The sequence below is a fragment of the Gavialis gangeticus genome, unplaced genomic scaffold (assembly GCF_001723915.1).
Source record: "Gavialis gangeticus isolate Ggan-Ray unplaced genomic scaffold, GavGan_comp1, whole genome shotgun sequence".
NCBI classification, from domain to species: domain Eukaryota; kingdom Metazoa; phylum Chordata; order Crocodylia; family Gavialidae; genus Gavialis; species Gavialis gangeticus.
In genome coordinates, this window is record NW_017728965.1 from 1,993,023 (window position 1) to 2,000,112 (window position 7,090).

The following is a 7,090-nucleotide window of genomic DNA, read 5'->3' on the forward strand; positions in this document are numbered from 1 at the left end:
GACTCTGTTCCTTTTAGCATGACAACTTGACACATGTTGAATAGTAGGAGAGAATTAGTGTCTCTCAAAAGGACTCTAGGTATGACAACCAGAAATTAATCTTTACGTCTTGGGTATCTTGCTTAATAGCAGCACAGCGCGAGTGGCATTAACAAGTTATACTGCTGGAGCATACATACCTGGGGGATTAGCATCTATTTCAAATCTGTCATTTTCTAGACAAAACTGAAAGGTAACAAATTACACTTGATCTCCTTGTCAAAATCATATGAGGCCATTCCTGGGGATCCCCCAGAGACAGTAAATTCTGGAGGAGATGGCAATACATAGCAGATGCAGTTGACATTATTCCTACTAAAAAAAACAAGGATTCTACAACCCTGCCAAAATGGCCTTCGCTAGAGAGAGGAGCTCAGGTAATTAAGTGCGTTTCCACCAACCAGGCAGGAAGAAGCGAGGTCTTCAAAGTTACCTAAAACAGAATTTGGGCAAGCTGTCAGGATTCCTCTTGCAAAACCAAGGCAGGACTTTCTTCCTTCCAGTATTAGAACTTCAAGACGACCAGAATAACACCCTTTCAGGCCTTCAGTGGTGAAACATACTCCTACTCAAACACAACACCACACCTAGGAGGAGTAGGTGTTCCTTGGAAGTTTCTCAAGCAAGTTCTAAACCACTCCATTAAAACTGAAAGCAGATGAAGGCAGTTTGCATCTCTCAGTGGTCACTGTTAGAGGTAGGATCCTGAACAAGCGGAGCAGGGCTGTTCCTGTGCTTCACTTGCAAAGCTCCACCCCTGCACTGCTTCTCGTGCATGAGGTGAAAGAACCCCAACACCAGCAGCAGTAGCAGGACACCATGCCACAGGATTGAGGTAAGGTGTTTTGGCAGACCCTTTCAGCTAGGGCTTACCCTGGGCTATAACAAATGTGTGGCAGCAGAACCATTAAGGCATTTTGCTACAGATTTAAAAGTACAAGTGCAAGTCTTGCTCCGGGCTAAGACTGAAAGCTGCATCCATTTGACCCAGATCTGAGAGGCTGCCTGGTCATGACTTAGGGGAAGCAAAGGTGATCAGGCATGATGCTGGCCACAGCCCTCTCTTGTGACACTGCATACAGACACCAGCATACCTTAAATCGACATAGCCCAAGCAGTCACCTCAGGCTGGGCTGAACTTCGATCCTTATACTCACTTCTACATCCATGAGACTTCTGCCCATGCAGCATCCATCTTCCATGCATTTTCAGTCGGTTGTGATATTGCTTCACATGAAAGCTGCAGCTGTACTTGAGAAGTAAGTAATTACATACCTCAGTTTTTAATTTGGTATTTCTGTTTGAGGATATTAGCACAGACCTGAAGTCTGCAGAGTCCAGAGAATAGTGCAGTCCTTCAGTACCTGGAGCCTTATAAAAACTTTAAGACAAAGAGTACTGCCTATAGGACTCATCAAAAAGCTAGATTCGAGCTACAAGCACACACCTCCCAGGAAAACATTTTCAGGGACAAGAATGATCAGGATTAATCTGAGGAAAGGACAAGGAAGAATCAGATACAGCCACCTTAGAAGTAGCTAGAGAGGAAGACCGACTACGCACAGGGCTTCAAAGCCCTGGGTTTTAGTCTCAGCTCTGCCAGACTCACCATCAGCAGAAGGTGAGCAGCTCTTCTTCCACCAACCTACACAGATTTGGAGGGGTGTTCTTTTCATGACAATATTGAGGGAAGCACACAAAATTGGATACTAGCTAAAATGCTGGCCCACCATTGATCCTCCGAACAACAGTCTGCAGATTTCTAAGAGAGAGGGGGGGAGAGAGAGACAGAGAGATCAGAGTTTGGCAGTAAGTCAGCTCTGCTGCCAAAAACAATATCTGCTTGAATGGTAATTTAAAACAAGACTGAAACAGAACTGCAGGTAGAGCCAGTCAGAAACCAAAAGTGTCTGCAAGCTGCCACCCTGTGGCAATAACTGGGAGCAGACCGTCTCAGCGAGGATAGAAAATTGCACTCTTAGGTGAATGGCTTGAGCTGTACAGCATTACCAAGTCTTTTTCCAAGTTTATATTGGTTTCCAAAAGACCCAGCTCTTGATTATATGAATTTCACCCTAGAGTCCAACAAGTTTATAACTTCCATGGAACCAGACACAAACTTGGATGCAATGCGAGTGCACCTTAAATCTCCGAAAGCTGAAAGAGGGGGTGAAAACAGATTGGCATGGTGGTTCTAGTACCTAAAGTTGCCTTTGGGGGGGTAAGAGGAAGAGAACAACAAAAACAAACAAGAATAATTTACACAAGTATAACATTTGAAGCTAAACATAACACAAACCAATAATGTGTTAATGCTGAGCGTACATGACCGAGACAGAATCTTGTATTACTCAATTCCATAAATACTAAGAAAAACCCAACAGACACACAGTTAAGAATATTGGGCATTACTCTGAAAGGAGGAAAAACCCAAACATTTCAGCTAAGGAGGAATTTTAAGTTTCTATCAGTTTTGTAATGGAAAAAACATTATTGAATAAGCCAACAATTCTGTATTTGTTGATTTCAAAGGCTAAACAATTCCTGCCAAACTCACTCCTCCTGGAAAAGGAGTTGTTCATCTCTTCAGGATTATTCTTGAATGAGTGTAAATTACTTTACAAATAATTGTAAATGCAAGGAATTTAAACTAGCTACAAGTATAGATAGGTAAAATCTTAGCTTTTTCCCTCCCTTCTGTCAAAACCCTTCCAACCCTCCTTGTTAAGCCCTGAACACCACTTCTCCAAAATAAAGTTAACAAACAAACACACACGAGTCTTACAAGGACAAAGATCAAACATTTTATTCCTTGAGCTCCAGTGTTATGACTGTAGCAGCATTTCAGAAACCAATTTTTTCTGCAATGTTAAATATATGTTCTCTTTAAAAAAAAAGTACTATGTGAAATTCCAAGAAAGGCAGAAATGCAGTTTTAAAAACTGCACATACCAACTTAAAACAAAAACAATATTTAACACTCATCTCCCTTAAAAAAAAATATGTGCGTTTGTTGCAGACAAAGCAGCAATACATGTGTTTCACATACAAAGTTTAAAATTCAAGAGAAAGTTGTTGGCAGAACAAACGAGCGCTCAGTTTTCTCCTAAACGAGATGCTACTCTACATAACTTTGGTGAAGATGCTTTAGCCCAGAGATCCAGCAGTTCAAGCTGGAGTAAACAAGAGCTACGTTATGATTCCTGCAATAAAAGGAAAACTAGGCAAGGCTTTAGGATGTTCCCTTTCCACCCTTAAACTATTGGTCTGCTTTTGATTATAAAATACAGAAGATTACACAGGGTTAGTCCTAGATTTTCAAGTGCTCGACAACAACTTCAGTTCTGTGTAAGAGCTCACCTTGTCTCCATTACAGCAGTCCGATTTTCGAGGGTAATACACTTGACATGCAAACTCTCAGTAGTCTTGAAAAATTATACTGATTCCTAAAGAGTAACAGAACCATCTGAAAACATGGTCCAAGTCCCAGCACTCAGCTAGGTAAATCTGGCCATCTGGGGCCTCACTGCATCCCAAGACTGTTGGGGAGTGTTACCAAAAATGAACCCCACACACTCACACCCAGGCCTGCAGATTTGCAGTCAACAGCTGAGGCCCAGAGTGCATGAATTAACACTTGGGCTCTTGTCTACTCCATAAATTTGCAGGCCTAAGCACATTACGAGGAGGTGTGGTTTATTCCTCGGTGACTTGTTCAGACCCTTGCTGAAGGCAGTACAGACTGATCCCTGATGTCTTATCTTTCACCACTTAGTCAATAGAAGCTTTGCCACTAACCCTAATGATTGCAGGATCAACCCGAACTGGCCAGGCCAAAGTCATCAGCAGGATTAAAGCTAAGAAGTTGAAAGGAACAAAAACCCACGTAACTATTCAAAATAATGCAGGTTAGTTCAGTATTTAAGCAATGGAGTTCCAGATGCTGAAGAGTTCACACTGAAGACAGCATGTTACCTGGTCTTACTCTACAGCTATAATTTTCCTGCTTACTTAGAACCCAATATAGCCCAGCAGTCGCATTTTAAAGTAATGCTTTGAAAAAGTGAGGCTAAAAACAAGATATATGTGCAGCTCCAGGTTACTGGTCTCAAGCGACTTTCCAGAATAAGTACAACCTATTAGAAATTTCTTCCCCTGCCCCCCACACCTCCTCCCCATTCCCAGTAGGTACCAGTTCTTCACTTTCCCAGTCCACAAGCAATTTCCTGTTGGCCTCCGATTTGCAACATCCATATGAAACTTTAGGATAGGTGGCCGGAAGAAAATCCAGTTTCTTCCAACACTGGCATAGCTTCTCTTCAGGGGTAACAGCTATACCACAAAGCTGAACAGGGATGAATACACCCTCTCCAAGTATCACCACCTCATTTAAAAGGACTTGAACAGATAAACCATTTATACATCTCTGGGGGGAAAAAAAATCCCAACCACTTATTCTGACATGATCCTTGCTACAAGCAATCATTTCACGCAATTGGAAGATCTACAGAGAAATACCTTTGGATTACTGGAATCGGGGGGGGGCAACTGCTTTTATACCATCTTTGAAACAGAACCGTAATAAAAAAAGTTTCAAAGTTTACAAATCCCAGATTCTTATCAAGTGCTATGAACTGAAGGCGGTGCCTCTTAAAGGCAACTCATCCATTAAATAACTCTTCCAATGAAAAAAGTTAACTAATTTTTCATTGACACAACATAGTGTGAGGACCTTAAGAACCCAAGATTTGATTTCCAGAAAGCTGGCTATTTCTACATGTTGGCAGGCTTACCTCTGATAGAAATAAGCTATTTATATGACAGTTTCCCCCTTCATTCATGATGCAACCCCTAGTTTATTCTAGCATCATTTAAGAATTTGGAATGAAACTTCCAAAGTTACCAAACCTCCCCCCACCCCCTAATCCCCCCCTTTCTACCAAATTTTAAGAGGACACTGTGTTTTCCAAATCCTTTCAAAACTTCAGCATAAAACTCTACAAGCTCACATGCTAAGCACCTAGTCTTAGGAGACAACTATGAAACATTTCAAGTGCTGCATAATGGCAGTAACCTGGAGGTGGCACGTTATTCAGTCCATGATGCGAAATAATAATTCAAGCTCGTCAAAGACCTGCATTGATCATTTTAAAAATCCTTTTCAGTTGGGGAAGGAACGATTTCTACAAGGTGCATATAAATTTCCTTTTCAAGGGAATATATGGGGATTTAATTTATCCAAGTACCAGTCTACCAATTAATTAGCTGTGACTTAGTATCATGTGATATTACATGAAAGCCAGTGCCTAGTGGAGTATTTGCCTGCCAGTTTCTCTCAAACACCTTAATTGAAATGCACCAAATATGTGGCGATTGTTCATTTAAAGAAAAAGTTAGTTGTATTTTATATAAAAATATCACACCAAAAATATTAAAAAGCATGTTACACATGGCAAAACTTTACCTTTTCCATATGAGCAAGACGACCAGAACTAACTGGTATAAAAGATACATGACAAACTTAAATATGAGGTTAGAGGGACACCCAGCTCCAATTTCATGTGTTAATTAGAGCAGTTCCAAGTGCTGTGCCTTCTCCCAGACTGTCTGTCAACTTGTGGCTTTAAATCACACTTCCCTCTTTCCCTTTAAAAGGACTCTCATGTTGCCATTCAAAAGATCCACACAAACCACAGGAGAAAGGAGGAAATTACTAGAATTGCCAACTGCAAAAAAAAAGGAAAAAAAGCAAACTAAAAAAACTGAAGCATTATCACTCATTCATTTTGAGTGTTAATTTTTGTTAGCAAGTAAAAAAAAAGTCCAGATAAATGAGATTTCTCAACTGGCATCCCACTGAAGAGTGTAACTATTAAGTTGCATGTATTTGCCTACCAAAGGAAAAAAAAAAAAAAAAAGAAATCCTTCAAAGTTAATTGCTGGCTAGCCAGCTGGCTAGATGAGGTGGTTAGCTTCATTATAAACTATCTGTAGTTCAGCAAACCTGCTCCTCAGGCACTCAAAAGTTTCCCTCCTCTGCAGTCTATTGCACTGAATTTAGAGAACTTTTGACCAAGTGTTGCTTTTAAAATTCAGCTGCTCTATTCGCATCGTTGGTCAGTTTGAACTAGGAAAAACAAACACTCTAAAATAAATGGTTTTTCCTAGCCTCAAGCACAGGAGCTACACTTTGTAAACAACTGAGTAGACATGACGATGAGGTATGGAGACTAAGCGGAGATGAGTCATCCACAAATCCAGCTTGCAAAAAAGCCTACAGAAAGGACTGAAGGATAAAATGTCCTTTTTTGAATGGGCAGAGCCTTCTACGAAGCACAGACCAAAGCAGACGATTTCACAACAGCAAGCAAAAAACCAAAAGGAAACAAAAAAACAAAGATCCCAAGAGCACTTGAAGCTACTAGGCTTTGGGATTTTTCTCAGGGCACTTCAAATGGACTTCAGCAAGCCCCTGCTTTTTGCTTCAATTTTAAAAGATTGCGATTTGCAGTTCTCCTAGTTAAGGCTTTTGTTTTTTCCAAGGCCTTTCGTCTTTGTGCTGTCAATATGCTCCTTTTACCACTCAACCCAAGCTGCTTTACGAAACTGTAAACAGATGTTCTGCTCTGGCATACATGTGCGTGGGAGCAACTTTATCAACATGAAAGAAAGTTGGAACTAGTCGTGTGGACAGTTATTCATGTAAGGATCAGGGCCTTCTCAGGAAATAAGTCCATGAATAAATAAGGAAGTGATAAAACCTTAGAATGCCAGAGAAGTGTACTTTTAAGCAAAATTGTTAAGCATTTTCTTAAAATACTCATCCTTACGGTAGAAACCTTAAGCTGTCAACAACTAGCTAAAAAACACGGAATAGATGAAGATTCTTCCCAAGAAGAGCCGGTAATTTTGGCCACCCAACTTGAGGGGCCTCAAGCAGGCACCAAAAAATTGGAAGCATCACAGAACCCAAATTAAAACCCTGGCTGCTGTTTTGGGCTCAGTGCTGCCAATAATAAAGCCATTCTGGCTTTAAAAAAAAAAAAAAAAA